Source organism: Lagopus muta, chromosome 10, assembly GCF_023343835.1.
Source record: "Lagopus muta isolate bLagMut1 chromosome 10, bLagMut1 primary, whole genome shotgun sequence".
Taxonomy (NCBI): Eukaryota; Metazoa; Chordata; class Aves; order Galliformes; family Phasianidae; genus Lagopus; species Lagopus muta.
Genome location: NC_064442.1, coordinates 10,500,577 through 10,518,784, shown reverse-complemented (window position 1 = coordinate 10,518,784; position 18,208 = coordinate 10,500,577). Strand labels below are relative to the sequence as shown.

Here is an 18,208-nt window from a genome sequence, read left to right as displayed (position 1 = left end):
CTGGGAAGGGCTTGAGCTGAAGTGAGAACCCACGTTTTGTCACATCTCTTTTCTCTTCATTAAATTCTTCCTATATTATTCTAAGCAGCTCTGCTTCACTGACTGCAACAGGAAGCAACTAAGGCTGTTTTTGTGGAGTTGCAGCACGCAATTCACAAGTTAGAATTAACGGATTGTAAAAAGACACTAATTATAAAAATGAGGGGTGGGGGGGAGGGGGGAAAATAAATAAATAAAGGAAAACCAGTGTTTATTCTGACCACAGAAATAGGACAGCTTTCTTCTGTTCGCAGTAGTGTGGAGAAACTAAAATCATCAGCGAGGCTTTCCATGTAGTTTAACAAGAGCAACACCAAATGTGATCTGTAATAGTTTCATCTCCTATAGTTTCTTGTTACTTGTAGCCTTCTTCTGTCTGCAGCAGAAATAAGTTGGTACCTTCTGATACAAAACTTTCCAAGCTAGCCTGGCTTATTTTAGTTGGTACAAATCTGGGGCTGCTCCCACGTGTGGCTGCCCAGGGGGATCAGCCAACGGGAAAGAACAGCACTGATCTGCAGTGAGGCCAAAGGCACCCACAACTGGGACCAGCCCCAATGGCTGCATGGCTCCTGCTCCATGAATCTGCCTGGGGCAGACATGAGGTGAGATGAATCACACCACTCAGCTTTATCATGCACGTGAAGAGTGATTAATTTCTGCTAACTTTGCATGTACGCAGCCAAGTGAAGTTTAAGGCTCCAATAATTTGTAACAGCTTTTGTGAACCTTAGAACAATAGAGGCCAATGCAAAAAGCAAGCCAAAAAAATGAGTGCAACAAGCAGGTTGCTCCTAGGCTTTGCTTTCCCATGAACAGCTTGTTTATGATTTGTTGGATGGAATAACATTTCAGGCAGGCTGATGCAGTGCTATTAGCAGCAGGCCAGAGGTTTGGAGCAGGTTCCACTTCAGAAATTTTTAATAATGCATTGTAACTCAGTCCTAGATATAAAGAATGGGCTGATTTAATGATTATTGAAGCTACTGACTTGAATGCACTTTAGAGAGGGTTTTTTATGTGAAAATGTGAAGAAAGAATTATATATGTTTTTTTGCATTCTGTGCGGAGTTGAAGGGTTCAAAGCAAAAGGTAAGCACCAAAGAATCTCCAAGCTGGTTGGTCACCAACCAAGCTGGTTGGTCAGAGAAAGCCAGAAATGGAATCATGTGCATGTCCAAATTAACAGCTCAGACAGGCTGAGGCTGTGATGCTCCCAGTCAGACCTGGTCAGTCCTATCTGTCTTGGTCTTATCCCTGCCATCACTTCATTTGAGTGGCAGCTGCTTGATGCACAGCAAGTGAGGTTCCAGTGCTTGTACAAAAATGAAGAAACTCAGGCAAATGTCTTAAAATGTCTGGTATTGCTGTATATCCTTTTGCACATTTGATACACTTTAGCTTTTAACAGTTCATCCAGTAAAGCATGTTCAGTTCTCATGGAGATGAGTACACTTTAGCTGGCCATGTTCCTTATGCGGAAGAGATCATCAGTATGGACTGAATTGCCGGGAGTATAGAATGCTGCAGATAGACAGACCGTGCTGTGTCCGTACACTGATCCCACAGAAGTCAAATCCAAGACATGCTTATGTTACTGGGAACAGACTCTGGCCTTCGAGAAATAAAAATATGGCCAAGCTAAATATTTCAGGTATTCTTGAAAGAATGAGCATTATGAAACAGAATGCTTGTTGTAAATGAAAATATTAATAATATCAAAACTTCACTGTATTCTCTAACAAGTGGAATATACCGATGTAAATACAATGTTTCTACTGCCTCACGTATCTACTTTATCTCAGACATGAAATAGCTGCATATGCTTAATAATCTGTGCTTTTGTAGTAAGAGAGAAACCGTGTGTAGTCTGGCTGCTTTCTAGAAGAGAGTCTATTCACTCTACTGTTACTACTAGCACTATTAGTTGTATGTCAGGTTCCCTTCACGAAAAATGCAAGTGAAAAGGCTTTTTATTTCTACATTTGATTTTATAGACCTCTGCATCCTCTAGCATTTCTCTAGTCCAGTCAAGATTGTTGTTTTAGATAATGTTGTTTAATCAAATATAAATAGATTGCCTTTTCCCTTTGTGCCTTTAATGGCCATAGTGAGTCTTTGCAGAGAGTTATGGCAGGTTGGAAGACTGAATAATCATGCAAAAAGTGGAGCATTGCACTTTGAGGATGTACTGTAAGCAGTTTGGGATGTCATAAAGCATCCAGGAGGTCTGGAGGAGAGAGTTCATCACGTGAAGCATTATACCAGGCTCCATTTGTGGGTGTTCTGCAAACCACCTCACATTTCCTTATGAGTCCTGGCAGTTTCAGAGTACGATGGTTTTATTTTTCTTTTCTACCTCCTTATGCTGCCCTAAGATTTGTTATTCTCAATATATCTTCTCATATAAGAAAAAAAAAAAAAAAATCAGTATTCAGATGGAGTCAACCGAAAGCATACATTTACTAAGAATTCTCTCTTTTATCTAAAATTTTGCTAATAAGACAGTTATTCAGGTGAGTAGGGCAAAGGGAAGAGCCATGAATTAAGAAATTTGCATGGCCTTTTTAGTATCAGTTTTGAACAGTGCTCATAAAATACCATACTCTGTAGCTCTTCACTCCATTCAGATATTTCAGACCAATTCTGCAGAGGAAAACATACCAATGGACTACCAATTAAATTTAGTAATTTGAGAGAATCTTCACCTCCATTACCTTCATGTAAATTTTTTAATCTCCTGGATTGTAGACTGGTTTACAGCATGACTAGTTCTTTCGCTAGGAAGTATGCAGTATTAAAGGGATCCCTAAATGACCCATCCTCTGTCTTGGAGTGCCCCATCACCCCCATCCCCTTCTTTGCTTCCCTAAGTAAATGTAGCTCATGTACTTCTAATGCTGAATGTATTCAGATTGAAGACACCATTTTTCTGGGGCTCTTAGGCATTACTTCTGTTCTGAAAGGAATGAAATCACATGTTTAAGTAGCAAAGGTTCAGTTATTTTCAGAGATGACATCAAGTCCTACAGAGAGATAGATGTGAATGCAATCAGACAAAGAATAGGTACATCAGTGAGATATGCTAGTGCCAGGCAGTGTCTGTCTGGTATCAGCAATGTGTGTGTTGCCCCCTCAGCATCTGGACTCAGGGAATGAATCTTGACTCATCTGGTAATTGGAAGACCCCCCTCTGATCAGACTTTGAAAACCACAATACAATAATAGCTGTGTGGGTAGAAGAGAGGTCGGAGGTGCATTAAAATAAGATTTCTTGGGTGTTTTGATGTTCCGTAACAAAAGCAGCAAGTGTAGCAAACCACATCAAACTTATACAGCTGAACCAATTAAAAACATCAGTAAGTCATCCGGGCACTTAAGCCCCTAAAGGTTAGTGAGGTGTATAATTTCCTCCTGGGCTTTAAGGACAACCACAACTTGGAGGAAACTGGTTGAACTTCATAAACTAGAAATATTTTCTGTACAACTGGGTTGGCATGGCAGCATGGAGCAGAAGCAGAGGAGTAAGGAGCAGAGTGCCAGTATTCATCATTGCGAATTTATTTATTGCATTGCTAGACCAATGCACACCCTTCGCATGAAAGTGTTATTAACTGAGGCAAGCATTCATCATCTCCTTTGTTTGACACAAGCTGCAAATCTGCTCTAAACTCTCCTTAAAAGAAATTATTTTTGAGGATTAAGTAAAACTGCATCCTGGTTTTTTTTCACAGAGGCTGCAGTTAGACCACAAATAACTAAGTAGAATACCATTTTAATTGCTTTGTAACTGACAGCACGTTGTACTCCCCAAGCTCCAAAGCTGTGTCTTGGGCTACTCACGTCTGATTCAGTCACACACATCTAGCTTATGATGGCTATTCAAAGATAAGGCAGTTAGGCGTAGTGTATTTTTGAGTCTAAATTTTGTGATTACAGCTTTCCTAAGAGAGTAATATTTTCTATGTAGAGTGTGCTTTACAATGTATTGGAATTTAACTACGAAGATATATACCTGCATAAGTACAGGCTATTAAAACAATTTACTAGTGTGTCAACAAGTACCGATATGTACATAAAAACAGCATAATTTGGTTTGTTTTAATGCACTGAGCCAATCCAGCAGTGCGCCATCAAGTGCTGTTGAGAATCACTTTGCACTAACAGGATGACATGACTGGAATCCCATTCACTGCACATCTTACCTCTATTGAGTGATCCAGAGTCAAAATGAATGACTGACACTTCGTGAATAAAAGAATAAAGCAATTGTGCCATTCACACGACACCAAGGGTGAAAATTTACTCTCATTATATTGGATATTAGGATTCACTATGTTAGAGTTCATTAAAGTGGGTGGGAGAACGGAACTCAATAAATAATTAACAGTAAGTCATTTGTCAGGGAAATTTTGTTTATCCCTCTGCTTGTAGAAAATCCATAAGCAGATAATAGTTGCCTCAGAAGTGCTTGCTATTCAAACCTGCCTCAGACATAAGATTTTTTTTTTTTTCCATTTTTTTAGCAGATTGGATTGATTGTAATTGTCTCGGAGGCTGTAAGATACTTGTTAGTCACGTAGCATTGATCAGCTGTAGTTTGTCATATAGATACATGATTATCTTTCTCCCTCCTAGTTGAAGGTGTCCATCTGCTTTTTCAGGGTAAACATAAGTATGTGAACATGCAAATGCAAATTTGTTATTCACCAAAATCTCTTCAATGACACATTGAAGGCCATTTACTATGAATGCTGGTGCCAGAAGAATGAAGTTTCTCACATTTCTATGAAATGTGAACAAAAAATATAGTATACAAGCAATTCACTTGAACTGATGGCAGTATTTGCAGAGTATTTTTGCAATATTCTAGTTTCATTACTGGGTAGCACTGATGAATACTCAAATTAAGAAGAAATTATATTGACTGTAGTATGTATAGTCATCAACAATAATTCTGACACACAAGATATGCAACAGGTAGCAAATATCTGCACTACAGTTTGCAGTGCTTTGCTACAAAGGCATATTTTAAATATAAGGACTGTGATACTCTTCACAAAACGTTTCTGTCTGTATGGCTCCATGAAATCATTTTGCTATTAACTGCAGCGAGATCAGTGTTTTAACTAATACAATTGACCATTGTCCTTTGTAGTGGCCCAGTGCATGGTTGTGAGGATAGGATCTCTCATGCCATGTGTTTAACTTTCTTCTAGTAGCAAGTTCTGGTATATGGTTTGAGATCTGTGGATTCAAAGCTTTACAGAAGTGCTGAGAACTATTATTATCTAAGTTATCACTATTTTTCAGAAGTATTTCCCAGGAGAGCAGAAATTCTGGGCCTCTGAATTGCAGGGTCAGACAGTGCTGAGTACCTGACACTGTAATAACAGGAGGGTTCATTCAAATAGAAACGGTGGTTGCCTCCTACCAGTTCTGATAGCACTCAGGTAAAGGAGGAATGTCTGAGGTGCCGATGGGAAGAGATCTGTCTCTAATCAAAAGCCATCCAAAAAGTCAATACAGTTAATTTCTCATTCACAGCTGATAGAGGAAAAGGTGCACATACAGTAAAACTGAGGTACTGAATGGAGAAGAGGAGGCTCAAGGACACTATCACACTACAGCTCCCTCATAGGAGACTGTAGTGAGGTGGAGGTCAGCCTCTTTTCCCAGGTAACAGCAATAGAACAAGTAGTGAAGACTTTAAGTTGCACCGAGGAGGTTCAGGTTGAGTATTAGAAACAATTTCTTCTTAGAAAGAGAGGTGGTGCATTGGCACAGGCTGCTCAGGGGGTGGTGGAGTCACCATCCCTGGAGGTGTTCAAGAGAAGAGTAAAGTTGCACTAAGGGACGGGCACAATGGGAATGGGCTGATAATTGGACTGGAGGATCCCAGTGGTGTTTTCCAATCTTAAATGATTCTATGAACACCATTAGAAAAACAGCACACACCTTATACGTAAGAATACAGAAAGCTCTCTTTGAATGCCTGTTCAGAGTTCTTGTGCTGCCAAAGCTTACGCCATCCCTCTCGGTGCGACGGCCACCCGCACACCTGGCGAGCAGCGAGCGGTGCTGTCTGGGGATTGGGTTACAGGGGGCAGTGCCGGGAAATTCTCGGGAGGGACGGCTGAATAATTTTTTAAGAAGAAAAGCTTCAAATGGAAAGTGTAACCCAATGCTTTCTAAATGCGGAGGCATGCTTAAAGAGCAGTGCTATTTGGTTTCTCTTTACTTCAGAGAAATTTAAATCCTCAGTAAATAACTCCTGCTCTTCAAGTACTGAACAAATGAAAATCACCTGATCGAAATTTAAACAAGCTTGTGCCCATGCTGCAATTTCCAAGAGCAGGAGGAACGAGGGAAGGAACTAAACTAGCTAAGGCAGAACCAGCTCAGCCTCCAGCAAGAGAGCTTACAAGGAGCTGACTTCTGTCCCTGGCGTAGAGCTGGCCGGGTGTAAGAGGAGAGCACAGCCTCCCCTTCCTGGAGGCACACTGCAACCACAAACGCCCCTTCCTGCACTAGCAACAGCCACATTCAGTATTAGGGTCTTTCTGACTTTGAAGCCTCCAGGCGTGACAAGCACAGGCTTGGCAAAAATAGACAAGGGGAGAAAACCAAGAAAACAGAAACTTATTGGAAATTTTCAGAAGTACCTAATGTGAAAAAGATCTTTCATGTTCTTTTGTGATTGTGATCTCCAGACACAGGTGTGAGCACAAACGCGTTTCCCCTGCAGCAGAGGCTGTCAGCAGGGAGAGGAAGGAACACTGCCCCAGCTGATGGAACACTCCCTGAAACACTGCTGGCTGGGACCTATTGCTGCAGTGTTTTTCTTGGTCTGTGGTCAGAGAAGTGGCAGGGATGTAGTAGGGCTCGTGCAGAGCTGGTCAGCTGTCTTGCAGCAGTTCGTCTTGGGGTCTCTATTTTTTCTTTTTTTTTTCTGGAAAATATCAGCCAAGCAAAAGCAGTCCCAATGCAGCAATTCAGCCATGCCCACTGCCTCCAAGGAGTCATTGGAGCAGACTCAAACCTGCAGCGTGACTCTAAAGGTGAATGCTCAAACTGATGGACCATAGAATCCATCACTCATGAAGTTCAGTGAATATTTAATTGTTCTTACAAATTGGAACAGCTCAAGAGTGTCAAGAGAAGTCCTCCTTTTGAGTGACCAGTTTGCAGTGATCAGAGCACATAGGTGGAATGCGAAATTTCAGCGTTTGAGTACTTGCTTTGACCCATTCTGGGCAGTCTTGGGTAGTTGTAAGGCAAAACTTCCTAACCACAGACCATATTAGCTAATTTAGCCAGCCCTGTTTCATCCTTATACAATAGAGGATCATTTGATCATTTGGAAGCTTCTGATAGAAAATCTTTTACCATCTGCTTTTCTGGACAGGAGCACAAATACATACTGATACCGAGCTCAAGTAAATGTTTCAGGTGCAGGGTAGCCAGGTCTCAGCTAAGTCCCAGCTTGCAGAAGTCATACTCATGCAACTCGGATAACACCAGCCCTGTGCAGAGGGCTCAGAAACTGGCTTCCATACTATTTACTATTTTCATATTTAAAGCCACAAAGGGGTTTCACTCTTTCACTGCAAGATCTTCTGCCCTCATTCCTGGACTCATTTTATTTACTGTAGCAATTTCATCTTTCTTTTCATATTTCGTCTGCCATCACTGTTTAATCAGAAAGTAGTTGGGGATTAAAACCTGGAAAGAAGATGCAGAAGTAGAGTGTGTGTATGCAGCAAAGCATACACAAACTAAACTTAGTCTGCCTCCTCTTATGGCCTTTAGAGACTATGGAAAGAGGGCCAAGAGGAGTCCCAGAAGAGCAAGGAGCCTTTAGTGTATTCTTCAAATTTCTCCCACAGATAATTTGGAAGAAATACAGTGTACTTTTGTATGCCCCAAAAGTAAAATTACAACCAGCTGATGGAACAATCTCAGCAGCAGCAGCAACGAGAGTCAACTCAGAAAGGCAGGGTTTGTTGCCAAATAACACAGATTGTTTATAATGAATATAAACAATTACACTGCTGACCAGATTCCCACTACACTTCCATCCATAGAATATACAAAATACTGTTCTGGCACCGATCTCCCAAATATTTGCCATATATTGAGCATTTTCACTAAATGAAATACAGTGGAATTGCAACAGAAGAGAAGCCCACACCACAGTGTTCCCATTCCCCAGCACCTTTTGTTCTGCACCTTTATATTTATCTTTCGTATTATAAATATGCATAAGTAAAATGGTTCTTCCATCACGATCTCTCCCTAATTCTTCAATTCTACATTTTTGTTGTCCTCTCTTCTAACAAGTTAAACACTGAGGATGGACATGAAGACAAGGAGAGATGCTGGGAGGTGATCATCACTTTGCAGTTTCCTCTCCCATATCAGTGCAGTGTTTTCTCTTACTTCTTTCTCTGACACATACATCTTGATGATTTGTCTTGCCAGAACTGAGATCATATATAATTGATGGTAGATTAAAGCAGGGCTTTTTTTTTTTAAGGCAGCGTCCATCCAAGTTGACTGAGCCAAGCATTTACCTGAAAGCAGAAACTTAAGAGGTTTCTGGTGTACTGTACAATTTGAACCCTCCTTCAGGACAGTACTGATAGAACAGAAATATTCACAACAGACAAGAGGAGGCTTTTGCAAAAGATCCTTCCAAAGGTCTAGTGGTAGAAATATGTTATATATTATGTTAACACAATAAATTTGCAAGAAAACATCCACAAATCATTGTTTCAATGGGCTATGAACTTCAAACTGTGCTCAACAATTTCATTAGAGCAGAATAACTGTCTTTCCATACGAAGAGCAGTCACAGTGCTGATTCTGAAGTAACAAATCGTTCTTTTATTTCAAAATGTATTAGTATTAGAGGAAAAAAAACAAATAACTGAAACAAGAAAAGATGGCCTTTCCAAACATTGTCCATAGAGGAGAAGGTGAAGATGACGGCTCATTCACTGCAGTTTTCTGATGCCATAAAAAGAACGTGGTTTTTTGGCAGGAGATAAGTTGCTTTAGTTAGTACTGTTAGTAGTTATTTGTTATTACTGGAGCCAAAGCCAAACTCCACACATCCCAGTTTGGAACACAGCTTCTATCAGATGCTACAGATTTCAGTACCATGGTTACTGAACCACTCTCATCAGATTTACCACAAGCATTAGTAAGATACCTGATTGTTGAGTTCTGGATAAAGGCTGTATTTCTGGAAAGCTATATTTCTGATGAAGCCCCATCATCTCTGTGATCCTATGATCATCTTCTATGATTCTATGATCTCACTGTTACCCCCTCCCTACCTACTTGCACCAACCAACCTACTATGGTTGGCTGCCGCCAACAACAGGCCTGAAGTTCTCAATCTTATTGTTAAAGAGGTTTCCCAGCTTTCAGTTTTATTGACTGCAGACAGAGTTGTGCACCTACAAAAGCAGATGACACTGACTTCAACTTAATCCAAAACAGGCCTGTGATGCTATGATGAAAGTTTCAGGGGAAGATGCAGAATCTTTTGAAACAATGAACTGTCATACAATATTGAGTGCTGGCGGTCCATCAGGCTCTTTTCTTGGGTTCCCTGTCAAAGACTTGATAGCCTTGGGCAGAGTAAACGTGAAAACGGATGATAAAGTGCAGTGCATTTGAGTCTGGCCTTGAAAATCTGCAGCTACTACAGCTGTGGGTGCCTTACACTAACTACATCCTGTTTATAAACAGCCACCGCAAAAATGTCACTTTTCTGATTTGGAGCCATTTGCATTAGCCAAATGTATTTCACAATAACAAAAATGTCTCAGCCAATTAGAATTCATTTCTCCCCCTGCCCAATAAACACTAATCAGCTCACCCATTAATGCCAGTGGTTCAAGTCTGCATGTGCTGCTGCCTTTCTCCTGCTATGAATATGCAGATCTCTCCGTCCCTGTTAGCTTCTGAAATGCCTCTGCTTTCTGTAGCTGACATTTCTGAGCTCTATGGATAACAATACCAGAGCTTATCACCCTCTACTGAAGATGAAGATAACTTTAATGTATACAAAAGGAAAAAAATACCCCATACTACAAAGCAAGCAAAGCTGACAGATGAATTTTGTGTCTTAGCAGTGGATATTTGAAGCTTGGAAAAAGCAGTACAGTTCTTACAGATGGGGTGCTGTTGTTTGTAAGCATTGGATCCAGCACTAAGATTGTCCCATGCCAGCCAGCCTGGCACAGTGTATTTGCAGGACTGCAGCTGAGTAGGGCATGTTCACAGAAATGAAATTTCTGAACTCATGTTCTCAGTGTAATGGTCCGCCTTCACAGCGTCAGCTGGTGCTGTGCTTTTTGCATTGTTACGGTTTATTTTTAATGGATAGTTTAGCAGATTGCATTAGATTCCAAAGCTTAAAGTCCAAAAAATATGTTTGTGTTACTAAGAAAAACCTGAATCAACAGCTCTTTGTAGGCTCATATGAAGGTTGCAGGAGCAGGTTTTGAAGGGTGTGTACGTGCTGATCTTGCAGAGATTTACACTGAAGTGTAACCTCCCTCTCTCCTAGCAGTCCCAGAGAAGTGGCTGTGAGCCCACAGCGTTAACAAGCCATTACAGTGGTTTAAGATCTATCTGCTCTGCTTCTCCCAGCCACCAGTCCAGTGGCAGACATTTCCCCGTGTTTCTTCAGCAGAGTGGCCTCCAAGACTCCTCCCTGATTTTCCTCTAGGCTGTCATGGATCCAGATCTACAGTAGGTTTAAATAGTTCAAGCAGGTGGCTGCCTGATTTTGCCCGCAGGGCACAGGGAAGAAGCACATGATCCCTTCTCTGGTAGAGTTACAGGGCAGGAACGGTTGGCAGAGGGGCAGTAAAAAGCAGCTGGGCCTGGTAATGAACGTCAGCACACAGGAGGGGACGTGTGCTCACACTGACACCTGGTCCCACGCAGCGTGCGCCTGGCAGCCTCTGCTCAACCACAGCTTCAGTGGCTGCCCAGGACAGGTTTGGAAGTCCTGTGGTGTATCTCGTCAGAGGACTGGAAGCTCTGGTTTCGGTCAGGAAAACTGCTCAGACCAGTAATATTTCCAGTCCACCTCACTGGATCTTAAGTGTATGTTTGAGGCTCAGCCATCTGCAAATGGGAGGGAGTGTGTCCAGGTAATTTAGCTTAAGCCGCAGGACTGCAATAAAGCAGCTACAAAGTCTCACATGGTGTGCTCCATCCAGTCCTTGGTGGGACACAGCGTCTGACAAACAGGTGGTAACAAACAGCTTGAGGAAACTGCTGCATCTGCTTTGCTAAATGAGCATGTGTCTGAGCCCTGAATCCGTCTTTCAATCAAGCCTGTAGTAGGAAAACATAGTCCTGAAAATGGTATTTCTGAATGGGACCCAGTAAAGAATAGATGGAAACATAGGTATGGTTTCAGTGAAATCAAAACAAAAAATCAGAATGCTGTAGAAAAAACCACGTGGTACAATCATAATTGCAACAGTCAATTATGAAACTGTAAAGTGAAGTTTGCAACTGGCCAGTGGCCTGTCTAGTTTCACTTGGGAGATTGAGTCTATCTTGGACTAGCTACTAAATAGGCAGTAAACCAAAGACAAATCACAGGGAGCCATGGACCCAGTATTTGTATTGCCATCCCTTTCACTGGGCTATGACAAGAAAAATACAATCTTATCTTGTTATTTCCCTTTCAGAATTGATGAGTAATAAAAACAATTAGCCAGGAATGTTTTTTAAAACTTGCCAAATGCATTATTTGGCAAACATACTCATAAATAGTGTATCTAATTACAAACTGAGTGAGCACTGAAAACTACCTCATCATTTGAGAGGAACTTGAAATTCTCATTTCACCCACTGATGAGTCACTGCTGCCCATTAGCAGTAAACTGGCACAAGCAACACAGAGACGTTTTCATCCCTCTCATCATAGTAAGTGCATTTCAGGATTGATGGGGGACATTTACACTTTGGTGAATTTGAGCAAAGACAAAAAAAAAAAGGACATGTGTGTTTTGAGACAGTGGCTGGTTTGGGGCAATTCTTTGTATCTGTGCAAGCTCCCACTCTGGTTTCTCTGTGAGGAGTATTCTCTGTGTGGGAAGCTGTGGGGAGCCACAGGCACGAAGGAAGCTGAATCTCTCTCAGCAATTCCCAGCCAATCTGTAGCTGAGCTGGGAGAAAACCTGCTTAGTCCTTTAGGCACCAGAAAAAGAAATTATCATAGGTCAGACCTTATGCAACACCAGCTTTAGTCTTAAGTGGTCAGGTAGCTCCACACAGATAGTCCATGCAAAGAGCCTGTGTTGGCTTCCCAAGTAACCCAAGGTGCTTTGCTCAGCAGAGAGCCCTTCCTCCACCTGTGCAGATTGCACTGGTTGGCACTGAGAAACTCACTGTCCCCTCACCACCTCCCTCTCCCTTGCCAGAGGCCCCGAAACAGCTGAATTCATTAAAAGAGGGAACAACTTTAAAATCTGTGTTTATTTAACTGTTTTGCTAATAAGCAAAACCATTTGTCCTGTTACCTGACAGTGTCTTTCAGGTATGGTAGATTCCATCTGGCAACTGTCACTTGCCTTATGTAGTGCTTACAACCATGCATTATCATTTAATTAGGCTGAAACTAAATAGATCCAATCCAATTCTCCAAGGCTATAGACCCATATGACTCATAGGCTGTGCATCAGGCCGTTGGAACAGGTCACTCTGCACTGCCAGAGGATGTAAATTGTGTGCTTGGTTCAGTACACAACCCTGTACCAACACATGCTCCTCAGGGAGTCCTCAAGCTGTGGCCAAATCCAGCCTCACCAGGGGCTTCTCCAAAAGAAAAGTTAAGCTTTCAATTCCATGTGGTTTAAAATACATTCAGTCATGATACACCTTGAATCACGGTCTGCTTCTATTATCCATTATCAGTAACAAGGTAATACTTCAGTGCTTTTTTGCCATATACAAAATACACATATTTGCAGAGGAGCTGCAAGGATGCTGGAAGCTTTGGGGAAGCAGAAAGAGTTTCCAGAGATGCACTGGTTTTTTCACAAAAATTTCAGTTGAACAGTATTTGGCTCTGGGACAAAGGGGAAAAAAGACAGAAATATGAGATATCTGAAAGAATTGCTTTGATTGCAGGGTTGAGTGGGAGCACGCTACCAAGCCTTGGAAGTTGCTGCACAGTGAACGTATTGCATGCTGGATCATTTTCTCCACTTCACAGACTACGAATGCCAGGTCTCAGCTGAAAAGGAACCTAAGGCTCCCCATTTTGAAGTCAAGGTACATATTCTTTCTTACTTTCTCCTGAGCATTGTTCTGGCTCATCTCTTAATTCACAAGAAGCCATACTATATATTAACAGACAAGTTCACCTGGAAATTTATTTTGCAGGAGATTTTGTTATTGCCTCATAAACACAGAGCTCCCTTAAATTGTCGTCAAAATACATTACCATGAAATTACTGAAGCAGTAAAAGAAAAAACCTAAAACATTGCTGTACCAAATTCTGCTCTAAATATTATGCTGTTCTTCCATGGAATTCACAGCACTTGCAGGGATCTGGAAGTACTTTAGTGTTCTTTAGCTGATATGTGTAGTCCAAAAGAAGCAATCACACTTTCAGTAAAAGATTATTTAATTTGCATGGGGCTGTGGGCTCCAATCTAGTAGGACCACCTTAACTCTTCTTAGATGCTGCCAGCACTTCACCACTTTGCATCTTCAAAAGGCATTTATGTCTATCTAAAGTAGACATCGTTTATCTCTGGGTAAAGTAGGGCTCTTGGTCTGGAATTGCTTTCTACAGGCGTCAATGACAAGCCTAAGCCAACAACAAACTCAGCTCAGAAGATGCAGATCCCCTTTTAGGGAGCAGGGGGACACAAATGAGGCTTCGATGGCTGTGATCCACACACAGTGGATGTGTATAGCTGCATGCTGCTTTGCAGGAGGGGAGAGGTCTTTGCTGAGGAGAGCAGTGCCTGGCTTCCCCCACCTGCCCCACGTGGTGCAAGTGGGAGGGAGCCCACTGCCTCTGTGGGACTTGGGGAACCACACGGATATGAGATACAAACAGTGTTATGACATGAACACTGCACTTCCAGTAAACAAAGAGTTGGAAAATGGCAGTATCGAATTAAATGGCAATAAAGCTTTTGTTGTTACAGTTTTATGTGGATTTGAAGAGAGAATCTGTGATGAACTGCATTGTGCATGTTCACACCCAAATAAGGAGGGAAGCATGGCATAAAAATAAGTATGGCACTAGGCGGGTATCTTTTTTGAATTCTAGCTCACCAGAAGAGTTTTACAGAAATCTGATTACAGTTTTACTGCATGGATGATGCTTTTGCATCTGTTTCACAGATAGCCACCTTTTAAATTTTATTTAATTTGTATTGATTTTTCCTGCACTTTCATAAGCAGACATCACACATCTGAGCACACACAAAAATGATTACTTAAGTGACGATTTAAAAATAATGGATGTACATTAGCACATGAATGATTAATTCCTCTTTGTGAGTACAAGCATCCAGGCTATGGCTGAGTAAAATATTGATGGTACGAAGGAAATGAGCTGTTTCTTAATTTGGTTTTGTTCTGGTAATGTGTAACTAATGTTGTTTCCTTCTAGCAGTATGCATTTAGTGACCCTTTTAAATTTTAATACCTAGTGATAGCTAAACTAATAGCTTCATGGGACGTACAAGAGGGGATTTTGAAAAGATGCAGATATGGTTTACATGCATTAATTTGAGACTCCCTGTGACACATTTAATACAAACAGTTGCTACAGAAGAGCCTAGCCGGTCTCTACCCACAAGTTGGCATTTCACTAGAAATTTCACTTCTTTTTGTACAAGGCACTGAGGATTTCATCGTCATATTATTCTCAGGGGACTACAGCACAGGAATCCCAGTTCATCAGGGCCTGATGCTCTCATGATGCATCTGAGAGTGTGGGAGTTTGTGAGTGTTGTAGGAAATGAGGGAGTGACTGCTCTTACCACCTGATACTTGGGCATGTGTTTTCACTAAAGGTAGCTCGACCTGAGCAGTAAGATTAACTTTGTGCCGGACTCCTACAGCCTAAGTTAGAGGTACCCACGTTGTATTTTCTAGCTGCTCCCACAGCTGTGGAAGTGCTTCTAGAGTTTTTCTGCCAGAAATACGTGTTGAAGTGCTTTCCCATACTTCTTCTGGGCAATGCCACAGTGAGGAGAAAAGCACAACTCAGGCAGTGCTGCGCACTCCTTCACTACAGAGCACGGTGAGCCACACTCATCCCTCCAAAATATGAAGCTAGTGCCCAGCTGAGCAGAGCAGTATGGACTCAGTATCAAATAGAAATGTCTAAAATGCTCTGCAGGTATAGCTGGGCAGCAACACATGTAAGGACACGGGTTGTGGTAGAGTGCAGCTACAGGTTTTGATGTTCTCCAATGGGAATACAGCCTTGTTAGTGACATACAGACTGAGTCAATGGCAGTGCAGAGCCATTGTCCATCTGTTGGGATGGCACCTTGCCCACCAACGTGGGGACATGCCAGGTTTCAGTTGAAGTAGGTGCCTTCTAACAATGGGTTTAGAAAAGCAGCCTGTTGAAGATAGCAACTGACACCTCTTTCTTTAATAGACTATTTTTGGAGTGGGAACACTTGCTGGCAGCAAGTGCAAAGGGCCTAAATCAGCTTCTGTTAGTCAGCTGCAAAAAAAAATAAAAAAATTCACATTTGCTACAGTAAGAGAAGTTTGAGCTAAAAAGTAAAGTGATTGATTCTGTTTGGACTTGCTGGCCTCGCATGGCTCTGCTTATTGTGGCTACTTAATCTCACTTTACTGTAGTGCACAATAGTTTGCAGATAGGAAAGGAAGAGGAGGAAGAGGAACAGTATTTTGCTTTTGAGATGAGAAAAAGTGCTTTTTGTTTAATTTTAAACCATGATTCTTTGATATTTTCTGCTGCTGCAATGGATATTATATGGTAATCCTGACAGGATGTTTTTATATGTGAGGAAGAGTTTGAGTATTGGCTCCCCAGGATGACATTTGAAGAATGTCAGTTGACAACTGAGAGAAAAGAGGGATCTTCAGGCAGTACCAACAAAAATCATCAGGTTCTCCATCATCAGGTATTTTTCAAAGTGTTGCGAAGACCCCAGGGAAAGCATAGACTTGGCAGTCAGAACTCCCAGAAGGGGTGTAGACCAGAAAGCAAGGTAATGTGTGCACTTCTCCCTTGTGACTTTTTGGGTACAGGATGCCTGGCACGTGGGCAGGGTGTAAAACCACACAGCTTTAAGAGCAGTCCAGATGGCCAGCAAACCCAGGAACACACGTACACATAATATCCTGATCCTTCTAGGAAGGATTTTCAATCTAAATTGTCAGCCTGACATCAGCCCCATGACATTAGTGATGTGCAGGAGTGATATATGATCCACCTTGCAGATAGCTACTTGTTTAGGACTGAGGTAAGGAGTAATATGGCTTAACATGCCTCTTTTGACATGTCCTGCGCTTGTCTGAGGTTCATTCCTGGCAGTGATGTGGCCATAGAATTATAGAATGGCTTTGATTGGAAGGGATCTTAAAGATCACCTAGTTCCAACCCTCCTGCTGTGGGCTACTTGCCACCCCCCAGATCAGGCTGCCCAGAGCCCCATCCAACCCAGGTCTGGAACACTTGCAAGTGATGGGTGTCTGAGTTTGACCATGGCCCATCCCTATCACCTGGCTGAGCACCAGGACAGTGCTTTCTCTCCTCACCACCTTTACTGTCTTTCCACAACTCTACTCCCTTCGTTTCTCCACCAGGAGAAAGCTGTCCTCCCTGGTGGTATATTCGATCCTCAGGCAGTGCAAGGGAACTTGCCAGGTGTCAGTGTGCCAACAAAACCTGTGCTCTATGCAGCTGGGTCCCCTGTCTGACATATGGAGGGTGGTTTCAGATGGTGTGGCTACCTGGGGAGGTGGATACTTCTCCATCCTTCTCTGGTTCAGTGCTGGGCTCTTGGTCTGATACATGAATGTGGCCAAAGATGACAGGGAAAGGACTAGCTAGACATTCTCTACCAGCATACAGAGCACATATGAGCAAAATAAACAGTCAGTCATTGAAATTCCTCTGAGCACAGGAAACTATTCAAGCAGCATCTGAAGTACTCAGATAAAATATCCATCTCTAAATCAGCTTTTGATAGGAAAGCTGAGAATAACCTGTAGTTATCTTTGGCTACTGGACGGTAGAGACATTATTAGAAAATGATTTGTTTTCTATAACATGGCTGCTAAAGTCCTGGCACCTCATTATGCAACTAATTAAAAAGACTCAAAGCTATAAAAGGACTTGGAAAACTCTGGCTGGAGCCACAAATGCTATTTCTTCCATTGCTTCCCAGATGGAGAATCACTTTTCATGCCCTCCTCTTATCCACAAAGACACAGAAGAGATGAGTTCTGTAGCTAACAGCCACAGCATCTAGGACTGCCTCACTCCAGGCAACAGAGGCAATAGAGCAGTCTCTGTGCTTTGCTGAGAACAGAGATGTCATAGCTTACTTTTCTCTTTTGAGCCATATTATGTAACAGTGCTGGCATTCCTACCTGAGCCTATTTTTCAAAGTCAAGGACTGTCCAGAGGATTTTGTGATAACCTGATGATCACTGGCTATGTCTTTGTTGTGTATTTTTGCTATGTTAATTCTTCAAATATGAGCTGAAGACAGGAGATTTTGTAATATATACTGGGTGCCACTGTTACATTACATTGCCTTTGCTTTCTGCACTTTTGACCCCACACACACCTCTCTTCTTCTAGACCAAGCCTCCTCCCTGACAGCTCCTTTGCATGACTGTTTGCTGCATGACTTGTCACAGACAATGGTGCTTCCCCAGACTCCGTGGAGCTTTGCATCACTCAAGATTAGCAGGCTGACGTGCACAGTCGTGCAAGCAGCTGGCAGACTGCGGTCACTGAAACAACATGGAGATGGAATGGGCATCTATCTCCTTGTCACATACGGTCACCTCAAAGGTGAAAACTCTCTCGTCTTGCACCTCCCAAAGAAGAGCATTGAGATGTTCAGTAAGAGGAGTGGCTCTAGGACATGATGCACCATCTTAGATGTT

At 42.1% G+C, this 18,208-nt stretch overlaps 1 protein-coding gene across 5 annotated transcripts in view; it reads left to right on the top strand.

The window, feature by feature from the left end:
* SEMA6D (semaphorin 6D) overlaps positions 1 to 18,208 on the top strand; it is a 607,749-nt gene that overhangs the window by 552,773 nt on the left and 36,768 nt on the right. For all 5 annotated transcript variants that reach the window (XM_048956669.1, XM_048956670.1, XM_048956671.1 and 2 more), the window contains one exon: positions 13,210 to 13,353. The gene's annotated coding sequence lies outside the window, so the exon portion shown is untranslated. The remainder of the gene's footprint in view (positions 1 to 13,209; positions 13,354 to 18,208) is intronic.